Genomic DNA, 15321 nt, shown 5'->3' on the forward strand with positions numbered 1-15321 from the left:
GGAAATTAATACTATTGTTACTTTCGTGTTCTACTGTAAATACAAGTTTTGGATGTAAATTATTTAAGTTGATAGCGAAAGCATCAATTTCTTCCTTAGAGCCGTTATATAATAGCAGTGTGTCGTCAACATATCTTTTGTAGTATATAATTTTATTTGTTATTTCTGGATTATTTTTGAAAAATTGGATTTCAACGTAGTTGACGAAGATATCTGCTATAGTGCTAGCCAGGGAATTCCCCATTGCAAGTCCATCTTCCTGTATGTATATTTTATTATTAAATGAAAAATAATTAAAATATAGAGTAATTCTTAACAGTTCGATGAATTCTACTATTTCTTTGGGGCTCATGATTTTGTGATGCGTTAAGTTATCATTAACGATAGAGATAGTCTCTTGAATAGGTATATTCGTGTAAAGATTTGTGATGTCCAACGATGCGAACCTTGCGTTTTTGGGATATCCACATCGTAAATTAACTTAGTTAATTCGAAACTGTTTTTAATACTAAAATTTTCTTCATAAACGTAGAAGGATTTTAAGATTTGATTGAGCTTTTTGTTCAGGTTATAAGAGGGACTGTTGGTATTGTTAACAATTGGACGAATTGGTAAATTTGGTTTGTGTAATCTGATTTGCGATCTCAACTTAGGTAAAGTGGGGTTCATAGCTCTAAGTGTTAATTTATCTTTAGGTGAAAGTAAAGAGTCACTATCATCAATCAGCTTTTTAATTTTTGTTTGAAATCTTGAAGTCCAGTCTTTATTGACCTTAGTTATTCCATTAGCGTTAAAAAATTGTAGAGTTTTAGAAACATAATCATCTTCGCTAACAATGACTAGAGTATTCCCTTTATCTGCCTTGGTTGCAATAGCTTTATTAGTTATTAACTTCTGGTTGATTTGCTTCACAAGTTTTAATTCATTATTATGTTTATTTTTATCTTTTTCATTAGTAATGACATTCTTAGTTTTACGTTCAATGTCACATATTTCAGACCTACTAACTTGTGCATGTTTTGCAGCAATCTTTACATCAGCAATCACACGTTTAATATTTGCGTTGCTCAATTGTGGCATATGACTGGCACATAACTTGAGGAATAGCAATGCCTTAAATGAAAAAAAGGCTCATGTAATCTACATATCAACTTCATAGATAATATTTCATATATACGAACGACTACTTCGTATCGTATTTGGGCAGCATGTAGTATACATGTCAGCTACAGATTATTGTAGCTTACTCTTTTCGTTTCTATAAAGACAAGTTGCTGCTCAATAATACATCGTCTGACGCCACAGTCTTTGCCATTCTACTTCGCAACAACTTCGTTGGAAAGAAGCCTGCTGCCACATCTTTGCACTGGCGTTTGTCCTTACCATGGCAACCACTAGTTCGACTATCGACTTTACAACAACTTCAGTGAAAAAAGCCTGCTGCTTCATCTTTGCAATGGGGTCTAACTTCACCATAGCAACCAGTTCCAAATGGTTCGCTGACAGGCCTTGTGAGGGCAACCCATGTACTGCCAAACCAAAGTTGATTTTCCTACATATTTAAATATTTTAACGCTTCTTAATTGACAATAGTTCTTTAATAAGCTAAGTTTAGTGTGTATTTATTTCTAATTCTTGACAATGTTCTTTTAACTAAGAAATTTTAAATTGTTATTCGACTTATTACTCATTGGTTAATAATGACATCATGCAGTCAGAAGTGGGTGGAGCCTCCATTATATATAGTAAGACGTGCACTGGTTTCTCCAGTAGTGATTCTCCAACAGAAAGAGGTTCCTACTCAATGGTAATTCAACGTTTGATAGCTTTATAACTTTATGTATTTTGTTTAATGTATGTAGCCCTCTAATAAGAGCTTTGTATACAACTTATAGGTCTGAAGATGACCACAGTAGTGGTCGAAACCGGTCACCTTGTTAAATAAATCGTGATCAAGACTGTTTTTAATAGTAATTATTAATAACTTTTTTGTTTTTTTTTCCTAGCTTTATTATTTAGTACCACTTGTCTTTCGTAAAAGCATGGATTCAGACTAAAATTTTGTTTCGATCAAGGTGAAACTTGTAACAATTGATTTCGGTATACATTTGCACATTCTGAACAATTGTTTGCTTTCTTGCTTTATTATTTAACGTCACTTGGTTTTTATTTAAAACCATGTATGTAGGGAGAGATATTCATCTGATCACGCTGAGATTTGAGAGTTTAAAGGTTAATTTACTGAAGCATATGTTGACAAAGTTTGGAAAAGCTACTCTAATTTTTAATTTCATTCATAAATTATGGCGCAATTCTTGTGAGCTACGCACAGACGCGTTAGTAAGTCACGGCACACTAGGTCACCTCTGTATCTCTCAAATGATACAGCGCTTGTTTCGCCACACCGGTGTGTCTCGTTACGACAGCTTCGCCCGCTCTTAGTACGTACAGGTTGTGCCCGTAACTGCAGAGCTCGTAGCCCGCTGCGGCGCCAAGGCAGGGCGGAATCACGGGCCGGACGCATTTGTCCAGTGAATGGAGGCGGCGCGGGCGATAATGAAGGCCGGCTCGCTTTCACCCCGTCAGCCCCCGGAAGGCGGCAGTAATAGGCCATTCCGGCGCCCCGGAACGACCCCATACGTGCGGCCATCACCCATCGGCATGCAAACGGCCCACAATTTGGATGCCCCTGGACTCCGTCCGCTCTTTTCTGGCGTCCGGTGACGCCGGCAGCGAAGACGGCGGGACGCTTCCGTCCTGTGACACAACCGTATCGGTATTTGCTAAGGTGATTACCACTTGCTAACTAATCGTCCTCTCCTGTTGTGAAACCTCCCTCGAAACCTCCCTCGCTACCCTATACGTATTCCCCGTTCTCATAAGCTGTTTCGCGATCAACTAGCCTCCTCATTCGACGCAAGATTGTCCATTCTCCACGAGTGTGTTCGATAAGAGTGTAACAACAGCGCGGAATATTGCGTGTTGTTTAGAAAAGAAAGAGAGGAAATAAAATTTTTACTTGACAAAACAATGTAATCTACACTACAGCTACATAGATATTCCTCAAGCCACAGTACGGTGCGTGGCGGAGGGTCCCTAATGAAAATGTTGAGTGTTTATGGAAAAACTTCAAGGCAATCGTAAAATGCGTTTTAGACTGGTACGTGCCGAGTAAAACTGTGAGGGACGGGAAAAACCCACCGTGGTACAACAACAAAGTTAGGAAACTACTGCGAAAGCAAAGAGAGCTTCACTCCAAGTTTAAACGCAGCCAAAACCTCTCAGACAAACAGAAGCTAAACGATGTCAAAGTCAGCGTAAGGAGGGCTATGCGTGAAGCGTTCAGTGAATTCGAAAGTAAAATTCTATGTACCGACTTGACAGAAAATCCTAGGAAGTTCTGGTCTTACGTTAAATCAGTAAGTGGCTCGAAACAGCATATCCAGACACTCCGGGATGATGATGGCATTGAAACAGAGGATGACACGCGTAAAGCTGAAATACTAAACACCTTTTTCCAAAGCTGTTTCACAGAGGAAGACCGCACTGCAGTTCCTTCTCTAAATCCTCGCACAAACGAAAAAATGGTTGACATCGAAATAAGTGTCCAAGGAATAGAAAAGCAACTGGAATCACGCAACAGAGGAAAGTCCACTGGACCTGACGGGATACCAATTCGATTCTACACAGAGTACGCGAAAGAACTTGCCCCCCCCTTCTAACAGCCGTGTACCGCAAGTCTCTAGAGGAACGGAAGGTTCCAAATGATTGGAAAAGAGCACAGGTAGTCCCAGTCTTCAAGAAGGGTCGTCGAGCAGATGCGCAAAACTATAGACCTATATCTCTGACGTCGGTCTGTTGTAGAATTTTAGAACATGTTTTTTTGCTCGAGTATCATGTCGTTTTTGGAAACCCAAAATCTACTATGTAGGAATCAACATGGATTCCGGAAACAGCGATCGTGTGAGACCCAACTCGCTTTATTTGTTCATGAGACCCAGAAAATACTAGATACAGACTCCCAGGTAGATGCTATTTTTCTTGACTTCCGGAAGGCGTTCGATACAGTTCCGCACTGTCGCCTGATAAACAAAGTAAGAGCATACGGAATATCAGACCAGCTGTGTGGCTGGATTGAATAGTTTTTAGCAAACAGAACACAGCATGTTGTTATCAATGGAGAGACGTCTACAGACGTTAAAGTAACCTCTGGCGTGCCACAGGGGAGTGTTATGGGACCATTGCTTTTCACAATATATATAAATGACCTAGTAGATAGTGTCGGAAGTTCCATGCGGCTTTTCGCGGATGATGCTGTAGTATACAGAGAAGTTGCAGCATTAGAAAATTGTAGCGAAATGCAGGAAGATCCGCAGCGGATAGGCACTTGGTGCAGGGAGTGGCAACTGACCCTTAACATAGACAAATGTAATGTATTGCGAATACATAGAAAGAAGGATCCTTTATTGTATGATTATATGATAGCGGAACAAACACTGATAGCAGTTACTTCTGTAAAATATCTGGGAGTATGCGTGGAACGATTTGAAGTGGAATGATCATATATAATTAATTGTTGGTAAGGCGGGTACCAAGTTGAGATTCATTGGGGGAGTCCTTAGAAAATGTAGTCCATCAACAAAGGAGGTGGCTTACAAAACACTCGTTCGACCTATACTTGAGTATTGCTCATCAGTGTGGGATCCGTACCACATCGGGTTGACGGAGGAGATTGAGAAGATCCAAAGAAGAGCGGCGCGTTTCGTCACAGGGTTATTTGGTAACCGTGATAGCGTTACGGAGATGTTTAGCAAACTCAAGTGGCAGACTCTGCAAGAGAGGCGCTCTGCATCGCGGTGTAGCTTGCCGTCCAGGTTTCGAGAGGGTGCGTTTCTGGATGAGGTATCGAATATATTGCTTCCCCCTACTTATACCTCCCGAGGAGATCACGAATGTAAAATTAGAGAGATTAGAGCGCGCACGGAGGCTTTCAGACAGCCGTTCTTCACGCGAACCATACGCGACTGGAACAGGAAAGGGAGGTAATGACAGTGGCACGTAAAGTGCCCTCCGCCACACACCGTTGGGTGGCTTGCGGAGTATAAATGTAGATGTAGATGTAGATACCACTAGTTGTCATTTCCTTTCCTGTTACACTCGCAAATAGAGCAAGGAAAGATCTGTCTATACGCCTCTCTATAAGCGTTCCTTTCTCGCATTTTATCTTCGTGGTCCTTAGGCGCAATGAGTGTTGGCAGCAGTAGAATCGTTTGGCAGTCAATTGCCGGTACTCTCAATTTTCTCAATAATGTTTCTCGAAAACAACGTCGCCTTTCCTCCAGGAATCCCCCTTTGAGTTCTCGAAGCATCTCCTTAACACTTACGTGTTGTTCGAACCTAGCAGTAATGATTGCAGCAGCCCGCCTCGGAATTGCTTTGATGTCTTCCTTCAAACAGACCTGGTATGGATCCCAAACCCTCCAGCAGCACTCAAGAATGGTCACATCAGCGTCCTATATGCAGTCTCCTTTACATGTGAACCATTCTTTCCCAAAATTCTCCCAGTAAACCGAAGTCGATCATTCGCCTTCCCTACCACAGTACTCACATGCTCGTTCCGCCTCGTATCGCTTTGCAACGTAAGTGACTTGACATTGTCAAGCAGGGCACTTGTAACACTGTACCCGAACGTTACAGGTTTGATCTTCCTGATAATCCGCATTAACTTACATTTTTTACACATTTAGGACTAGCTGCCATTCATCTCACCAACTGGAAATTTTTTTCTAAGTCATCTTGTATCTTCCTACAGTCACTCAACTTCGGCACCTTACCGCACACCATAGCATCAATCAACAAACAATTGCAGATTGCTCCCCACCCCGTTCACCACATCATTTATGTATACAGATAACAACAGCGGTCCTATCACACTTGCCTAGGGCACTCCTGACGAAACCCTTGTCTCTGACCAACGCTCGCCATTGAGGACAACATACTGGGTTCTATTACTTAATAAGTCTTCAAACAACTCACATATCTGTGAACTTATTCCATACGCTCAAACCTTCGTTAAAGTTACTATACAATTAGCACATATTCATGATAAGAACATAGAGATAAAACAATTTTTTTGAAAATAAAACGTTCAAATTTTTGTAAAATTATTTGTCTGAAAGTGAAAAACAAAATATTTCAAAGGGACATCTGACACGCCTTTGAATGAAGCTCAAAATCATATACAGCAAATGACGTGCCTATTGAGAACTTAAAGTTCACTGTTTAACCTAGAATTTTAAAAAATACTAGCGGATATATGTTTCGCAGCATCATTCAAAAATACATGGAATATATCTCTGATCTGGTTTTTTTTTTTTTTTAGACCAATCATTTTCTTATTTTCAAGTTTTATTCAGAAAGCGTGAAATATATATTTGACACTTCATTTACGTAGCTAGAAGTACCTGTTTATGAAATATTTCAATTTTCCCTCGAATCGCTACTTAAGCTTTCATTAATTACCCTGATTATTTTCAAGTAATTACTATTTTTTACAAACCTATAATTCACAATGGACCCTCCGATGCCTCATTTGTCCACTTCCCACTCTTCGTTTGCCTATGCGAATTCGAACAAAAATCAATTCTGTAACTTTCCCTCAAATCACTAATTAAGTATTTATTAATTACCTAGTTTACACACAAGCAATTACTTTATTTCCGAAACTAGAAGTTACTCTGATCAATTTGATATCCATTTGTCCATTTCCCAGTCTTTGCTCCGTTGAAACATTTGCCCAAAAAGTTTGCAAATTGAGGAATATCCGTGTGGCCTTGGTTATGGCGCTTCTGATTGAATGTTGTATCATTTGGCATACAAGATAGTCGCACTTACTTACATTATTTCTCCTGATAAACTTTCGCCGGCCGCGGTGGTCTAGCGGTTCTGGGTGCTCAGTCCGCAGCCGCGCGACTGCTACGGTCGCAGGTTCGAATCCTGCCTCGGGCATGGATGTGTGTGATGTCCTTAGGTTAGTTAGGTTTAAGTAGTTCTAAGTTCTAGGGGACTGATGACCATAGATGTTAAGTCCCGTAGTGCTCAGAGCCATTGATAAACTTTCACCGAAAAAAACCACCTGTTAAATTTGCTACTCTTCCGAGATTGTCATGCTGGTAAACAGAACTGGTTTAGGTAATGCAATCTTTTACAAGATACCATTATTTGTGTTCCCTTCACAGAGTAATATTTCAAATCTTTCATGCTGTCGCCACTAAGTTTTACTTCATTAGTTGAAGATCTCCCTTTTTGTGATGTTCATATATATGAACACCATCTGGTCCCAAGGTAGGTGATGTAAGCTGGGTTGACTACCTTAAGACGCACGAAACACTTTTTGGCCCATTTTTGCTTTGTCCATCCTGTAAAGACAATTATTTTACTTAAATTTCGCACCGTTTTGTGCTGATAGTGATTCACAAACACAGTATGTTGTTACAGTTGAAAGCGAGTATTTCATTGTTATTGTTACATTTAGTCAAGGTATGTAGTGACCCACTTAGTTTCTAATTCTGGCGAGATCTCCTCTTAGTCCAGTATGCTCCCATCCTGGTGCTATGGGTGTTTTTCTCTACATAGATCCATTTCATTGCAATTTCTAGACCCACTTTTACTTCTGTTAGTGCCAGGAGAGAACGTCATGTTGATTAACTTTCCTTGCTGGTCCCTGTTCTGAATACAGTTGTGGTCAATTTATTGGTGCTCTATGTCTCTCCTGACTTGCTTTATCCACTTGGCATAAATCATCTTTCCTCTTTAGACAGTGCTGAGACGTTTTGACTTGAGTCTCCTACTGTCCGTCCCTACTGAATGACCATTCAAGATTAGCCGCCTTTTTGTGTTCTTTTATCGGAACCATCGTCTTTCTCAGAATTTTTCTGTTCTTCAGTTCTACGTCATGTCCATAATGTCCCGTTATGATTTCAAAAAAATCATAATATGGAAACTATTAGAGACAGAGCATTGTCGTTTATTATAAAAAGTATAGCATCAGTCAAAGTTTTTTCTGTTGTGCCAGAATTTCAGCATGTGCCCCATCCGTAGGACATCGAGGCGATATTCGAGTTCTTCCCATGTACGGACCAGCATTCCAGCATCAACAGTTCTGATTCCTTCATTCATTTGTATCATTTTGTATTATCACCCTGTGCAAGCTTCTTCATCTCCCAGTACCTACTGCAACCTACATCCTTCTGAATCTACTTAGTGTATTCATCTTTTGGACTCCCTCAACGATTTTAACCCTCCACGCTGCCCTCCAATACTAAATTGGTGATCCCTTGATGCCTCACAACATGTCCTACCAACCGATCCCTTCTTCTAGTCAAGTTGTGCCACAAACTCCTCTTCTCCACAATTCTATTCAATACCCCCCCATTAGTTATGTGATCTACCCATCTAATCTGCAACATTCTTCATTTCGAAAGCTTCTATTCTCTTCTTGTCCAAACTATTTATCGTCCATGTTTCACTTCCACAAATACTTTCAGAAACGACATCCTGACACTTCAATCTATACCCGATGTTTACTAATTTCTCTGCCATTACCAGTCTATATTTTATATCCTCTCTACTTCAACCATCATCAGTCATATTGTTCCCCAAATAGCAAAACTCCTTTACGACGTTAAGTGTCTCATATCCTAATGTAATTCCCTCAACATCACCCGACTTAATTCGACTAAATTCCATTATCCTAGTTGTGCTTTTGTTGATATTCATCTCATATCTTCCTTTCAAGACACTGTCCATTCCGTTCAACTGCTCTTCCAAGTCCTTTGCTGTCTCTGACAGAATTACAATGTCATCGGCGAACCTCAACGTTTTTATTTCTTCTCCATGGATTTTAATACACACTCCGAATTTTTCTTTTGTTTCCTTTACTGCTTGCTCAATATACAGATTGAATAACATCGGGGAGAGGCTACAACCCTGTCTCACACCCTTCCCAACCACTGCTTCCCTTTCATGCGCCTCGACTCTTATAACTGTCATCTGGTTTCTGTACAAATTGTAAATAGCCTTTCGCTCCCTGTATTTTACCCCTGCCACCTTCAGAATTTGAAAGAGAGTATTCCAGTCAACATTGTCAAAAGCTTTCTCTAAGTCTACAAAAGCTAGAAACATAGGTTTGCCTTTCCTTAATCTATTTTCTAAGATAAGTCGTAGGGTCAGCATTTCTTCACGTGTTCCAGTATTTCTACGGAATCCAAACTGATCTTCCCCGAGGTCGGCTTCTACCAGTTTTTCCATTCGTCTGTAAAGAATTCGCGCTGGTATTTTGCAGCCGTGGCTTATTAAACTGATAGTTCGGTAATTTTCACATCTGTCAACATCTGCTTTCTTTGGGATTGGAATTATTATATCCTTCTTGAAGTCTGAGGGTATTTCGCCTGTCTCATACATCTTGCTCACCAGATGGTATAGATTTGTCAGGACTGGCTCTCCCAAGGCTTTCAGTAGTTCTAATGGAATGTTGTCTACTCCCGGGGCCTTGTTTCGACTTAGGTTTTCTCTGTCAAACTCTTCACGCAGTAGCATATACCCCATTTCATCTTCATCTACATCCTCTTCCATTTCCATAATATTGTCCTCAAGTACATCGCCCTTGTATAGACCCCCTATATATTCCTTCCACCTTTCTGCTTTCCCTTCTTCGCTTAGAACTGGGTTTCCATCTGAGCTCTTGATATTCATGCAAGTGGTTCTCTTTTCTCCAAAGGTCTCTTTAATTTTCCTGTAGGGAGTATCTATCCTACCCCTAGTGAAATAAGCCTCTACATCCTTACATTTGTCCTCTAGCCATCCCTGCTTAGCCATTTTGCACTTGCTGTCGATCTCATTTTTGAGACGTTTGTATTCCTTTTTGTCTGCTTAATGTACTGCATTTTTATGTTTTCTCCTTTCATCAATTAAATTTAATATTTCTTCCGTTACCCAAGGATTTCTACTAGCCCTCGTCTTTTTACCTACTTGATCCTCTGCTGCCTTCACTACTTCATCCCTCAAAACTACCCATTCTTCTTCTACTGTATTTCTTTTCCCCATTCCTGTCAATTGTTCCCTTATGTTCTCCCTGAAACTCTGGTTTAGTCAGTTTATCCAGGTCCCATCTCCTTAAATTCCCACCTTTTTGCAGTTTCTTCACGTTTAATCTGCAGTCCATAACCACTAGACTGTGGTCAGTGTTCGCTTCTGCCTCTGAAAATGTCTTACAATTTAAAACCTTACCAATATATAATCCATCTGATACCTTCTAGTATCTCCAGGCTTTTTCCATGTATACAACCTTCTTTCATGATTCTTGAACCAAGTGTTAGCTATGATTAAGTTATGCTCTGCGCAAAATTCTACCAGGTGGCTTCCTCTTTCATTTCTTCCCCCCAATCCATATTCACCTGCTACGTTTCCTTCTCTCCCTTTTAACGTAACCCCTCAAAAATTAACCTAATGGTGTGTCATCAGAGGTACGGAGAGGGGTGGGGGAGGGGAGGGGGGACGGTGGCCACTCGATGGCACCATCTCCAATCGCCACGTTTCAGGAAATGTGTCATTCAGCCCATCCCACACGTTCAAAGTTCAGCGTGGATATGCACTGTCATGCTGGAAGACGATAGACGGATGTACCTACTCGATAGGCGGTAGCGGCAACTGTTCGAGCATCATGCCTAGGTAAACATTTTCCGTTATCGTTCTCTCTTCGGTCTATCACGGATGTGTTCAAGTATATTGTGTGTGTTTTCGGAGCGCTAAATCTTAATGTGACGATTCACAAGAAACGTGGGAAGTTACTTAGTCTGAGAACAGGTGCTTTTTAGTGTCTCTGTCAGCACCTATGGAGGCCAGTATGGGACACGCGAATGCGTGCCGCAGGGGACGATAGTTTGGATGCAGTGCTCGGACCATTTGCGCAGGGAGCTATAACCGCTTATGTGTCACTTTATGGGCAGTTGATCTTGCTTCCTACAATTCTCTTGATGCACGACGAGCTGACTTCTGGATGCTACGTTGAAATGCGGTTTGTACCCAGTGAACACGTGACTGAGACACAGGGCGTGGGGGCCCGTCCACGTCACGGAAGGTCTGTAAAATACCCATCTCTGTAAGTTTTTTAACCATCTCGTTGTGCTTATTTTTGCCAGTTGTGCCATTCCACAGTGGCGTCGATAATACCTCAGTACCGCTGTCACAGATTTGGATTCTGCACACGAGATGATATATTGCACCTTCTCCTAGTCTGTCACCATTTTGATACACTCCAAGACAGAGCTGTGACAAATCACAAACGTAAAAATTTCTCAGAGTAGCTAAACGTTTTACAATAAACCACGATTCTCTATCTCTAATAGTTTCCTAGTTATGATTTTTTCAAAAGATAGCGACACTTTGTCCATTTCTTATCGTGTCTAGGCATTCCGAAACCTACAGCTCCGAAGGTCTCACCACACGGTGTTGTAGAGTCGGAGTTTTATCTTGAGGGAAAGAGACTTACAATTGCGAATGTTCTTACAGAGATGATAGGACAACAGCCTTGCCACAGTGGATACACCGGTTCCCGTCAGATCACCGAAGTTAAATGCTGTTGGGCGTGGCCGGCACTGGGATGGGTGACCATCCAGGCCGCCATGCGCTGTTGCCAGTTTTCGAGGTGTGACGCCAATGAGGAGCTACTCGACCGAATAGTAGCGGCTCTGGTCAAAGAAAACCATCATAACGACTGGGAGAGAGGTGTGCTGACCACATGCCCCTCCGCATCCTCAGCTGAGGATGACACTGCGGTCGGATGGTCCCGATGGGCCACTTGTGGCCTGAAGGCGGAGTGCTTACAGAGATGATAGACCCTCTCCAGTTTGGTGCGTATATTGTTCAGGATCAAGTCGCCATTGATTTTCGGGCTTATCCACTCTTCTAGACATCTGAAAGAGTTTTATGTGTTACTGTATCACCCAATGGAATCATGTCGCCTGTACCTCTGATATATGTGGTATAGTCTTGTTGATGGTGAGCTTAAATCCAGCCTTAGCTTTTATATGTGTGAAGTAGGAGACTTGCTAAGTAATTTCTCCTACACTATGCTAAAAGCGTGTGGCCATGTGCGAAGACTAGACAGTTGACTACTAACTTGTGTTTTTGTAACCAGTTTTCAATCCAGAGTCATCCATAAATGTCTTCGACCATCCACGAATAATTTTTTTCCATCATGCAGTTGAGTTGATTTTCAGTTGACCATCTTGTTGTCTTTAGTTCTGATCTTGAACTTCCTTGACAACTCTCCTCTGAATTTTGCTATGGATGTCGTATAAGTGTCACTTCCACATGAGTCAGTGTCTTGTTGCCTAGGCCTATTTCGGTCAATGTCTGTAAAAGGGAATATCTGTCTACCGTTTCGTAGACCTTTTGGAAGCCGACAAGGTGAGGCTCATGAGTGCTTGTTTTCAGGTTCAGTATCTGTTCTGTACATGCAATAATCCTGACCTCCTGAATCTGGCTTGATACTATCCACTTTTGTGAGTAACGCTTTGGGAAATATCTTATGCATAGTTGTTAATGCCTGATCAGTCTGCCTTCTTGTATAGCGGGTAGGTGATTACAGAGGTCCAACCATGTGGAAGTCTTTCTGTCTCCGAGATCACTAGGATGTCATAAACTCTCCTTATTGACTCCTTATCTACATATCGTAACGTACTACCCCCCCCCCCCCCACATCCACCCCTGACTAATCAGCTACGCTAATATATCGACCACGATCGCGTGAGCCTAACCGTATCAGAAAATTTTAAGGCACTCGTTTCCGAAGTGAATAACCGATTAGTGGGGGAAAGCGTACAAGATTCTCTTTTACGAATCAATGGTGCTCAGATTTTCTGTAGTAGGAAATATGCAGGACTCTAGTCAAGGGACCGGCCTCTGTGGCCGAGTGGTACTAGGAGCTTCAGTCCGAAACCGCGCTGCTGCTACGGTCGCAGGTTCGAATCCTGCCTCGGGCATGGATGTGAGTGATGTCCTTAGTTAGGTAAAGTAGTTTATAACTCTAGGGGACTGATGACCTCAAATGTTAAGTTCCATAGTGCTTAGAGCCATTTCTAGTCAAGGACACAAAGACATAGGTGAAAGATGAGATGAGGAAGTTAGAATTTTAACAAGTAACTATTATTACTTAAAATTTCACTCAGTGTCACTGGGTTTTTTTCACAATATTTCTAATTTGAACGAAAATTAACAGTCTTACAGTCTGTCAGAGGCGTCGACACTTTGGCTTCGATTTCTGTGACAATGTTATTTTACTCCATTTATTATGGACGCCCTTACATTAGCGATTGCCAGTTATGGGACAGGATCTTGGTGGTCCTGGAGCATTATGCCAGGTGCTTACAGTTAAATTGATGGTGTTCCGAGTGGTGCACTGCAGGCTGTACACATCGCAGGCCGTTGAAACATCGTAGGTATGTAGGTATGTTCATTAATGGGTAAGCACGTGGACTATGCTGAAAAAAATAATGGTTCCACTTTCTACCTCTACGTGAACATATGGCGCTCTAAGCGGTCAGAATGTGTTGTGGGGGCAGGGAAAAGGGAGGAGCGATCACACACATGATAATGGTGGTTCCGACACGTTTATTAGGATATGGTCATAAGTTACAACCTGTGTTCAGTATGGTCTGCCTACTCAGCAACTTGCTGCATCCGTAACATGGCATGATTTGACAGTTGCTCGCAGGATATCTGGTGTGATCAGAGCGATATGTCGTCTTACGCTATTCTTCAGATTAGGAAGAGTCCGAATATAATCTGATAGACACGACTTTTCTTATCTGATAGACGCGACTTTTCACATATCACCACAACCAGAAGGCACATGGATTTAGGTCAGGGTATCTGGAACATTACACATCTTAAAATTGACCAGAGATGATGTGGTCGTTACTGAATATTTCTTAAGGCAACTCTTTGCCTGGCAAGCGACGTGTGGTTTCGCCACATATTGCATGAAAATAGTGGTGTGGACACAGTTGTGTTCTTACAAATTCGGAATCACGTGTTGCACAAAGAGGTCCTTATGGCGCACAGATGTCACAGTACACCGAACACGCTCGTGGGGTGTCACCTCCTCGAAGAAAAATGCACCAACAATGAAGGAGCAGGCAAATCCACACCACACAGTCGCATAAGATGAGTGCTGTGATTGTTCCTGCACAACATGTGGTGGAGTAGAACTCAACATGAGACAGTTCTGTGCATTCACGGCACCGTACAGGGTTAAATATTCGTCATCCGTCCAAATAATATTCCATGACCACATGTCATCCATTTCCAAGTGTGCCCAAAAAAAAACGAAAGTCAATGCCAAGCCGTGTAGCCCATCTAGGAGCTTCACTTTGTGGACATTCTGAGTCTTGTAGGGATAACTGAGTAAAATGCACTGCCAAATCTTTTGAACTGTTGACAATGGGAGAGACAATTCCCACGATACAGCTCGAGCACTGATTGCTGAATTTCAAGCGTGTGCTGCACGGTTGGCTATAGTTACAGCAACCATATCAACAACTTCCATGGGAATGGGCCACTTCCCTCTGCCTGCTGCACCACTTACTTCACACACTTCTTCAAATTTCTTAATCGTATTCTTTAGCCCATTGATTGACAAGGAGCCTCTTCGTAGCTGTTTTTGTTGGCGTTATCCCCAGCGCTGCTCTTGCTGCCATTCTGATAAAACGACTTGTCAGTAGCCATTCTGCTCAACAGCCATTGCGTATCATATGGAAAACTTCAACCTTCTTACCACTTTACACAGAGTCACTTCACAAAAGACATGAGCACATGTCACCAAGTGACAAACAGCATACTGATATCAAAACAGGAAACGTTCCACATTCTGACTTCTTACACCGCCATATTTTTACTGGTGACAGAAAGTGGAACTGTTATTTTTTCACCTGTTATTTTTTTCAGCATATTCCGCGAGCGCACTAGTTAATGAAAACTACAATTTTTCAGCGTCCTGCAATGTATACAACCCGCACTGCAGCATTTGGAACACAGTTCAATTATCACCTCCCGGCATATCTGTCCACACTTGTCGCACTCGTTATGCCTCGCACTTCGTACTGTAATTTGGTCTCTCATGGACCTTACTTTTCACTCCGCACGGAACAAGCACATCCACACAAAAACACGTCTAACACTAGGGTGGTGTGCATTCCCTCTGACGTCACACAACTACGTAAAGAATTAGTGCTAGTATTTCACTTTACTCCTTGACACGCA

General features: G+C 41.8%; 1 protein-coding gene and 1 pseudogene across 1 annotated transcript in view; both read left to right on the top strand.

Annotated features, from left to right (window-relative positions):
- LOC124802742 (sodium-dependent noradrenaline transporter-like) overlaps window positions 1-15321 on the top strand; it is a 423112-nt gene that overhangs the window by 23260 nt on the left and 384531 nt on the right. The window lies entirely within an intron of this gene.
- On the top strand, window positions 11578-11695 carry LOC124803663 (annotated as a pseudogene).

This window comes from Schistocerca piceifrons, chromosome 6 (genome assembly GCF_021461385.2).
Source record: "Schistocerca piceifrons isolate TAMUIC-IGC-003096 chromosome 6, iqSchPice1.1, whole genome shotgun sequence".
Taxonomy (NCBI): Eukaryota; Metazoa; Arthropoda; class Insecta; order Orthoptera; family Acrididae; genus Schistocerca; species Schistocerca piceifrons.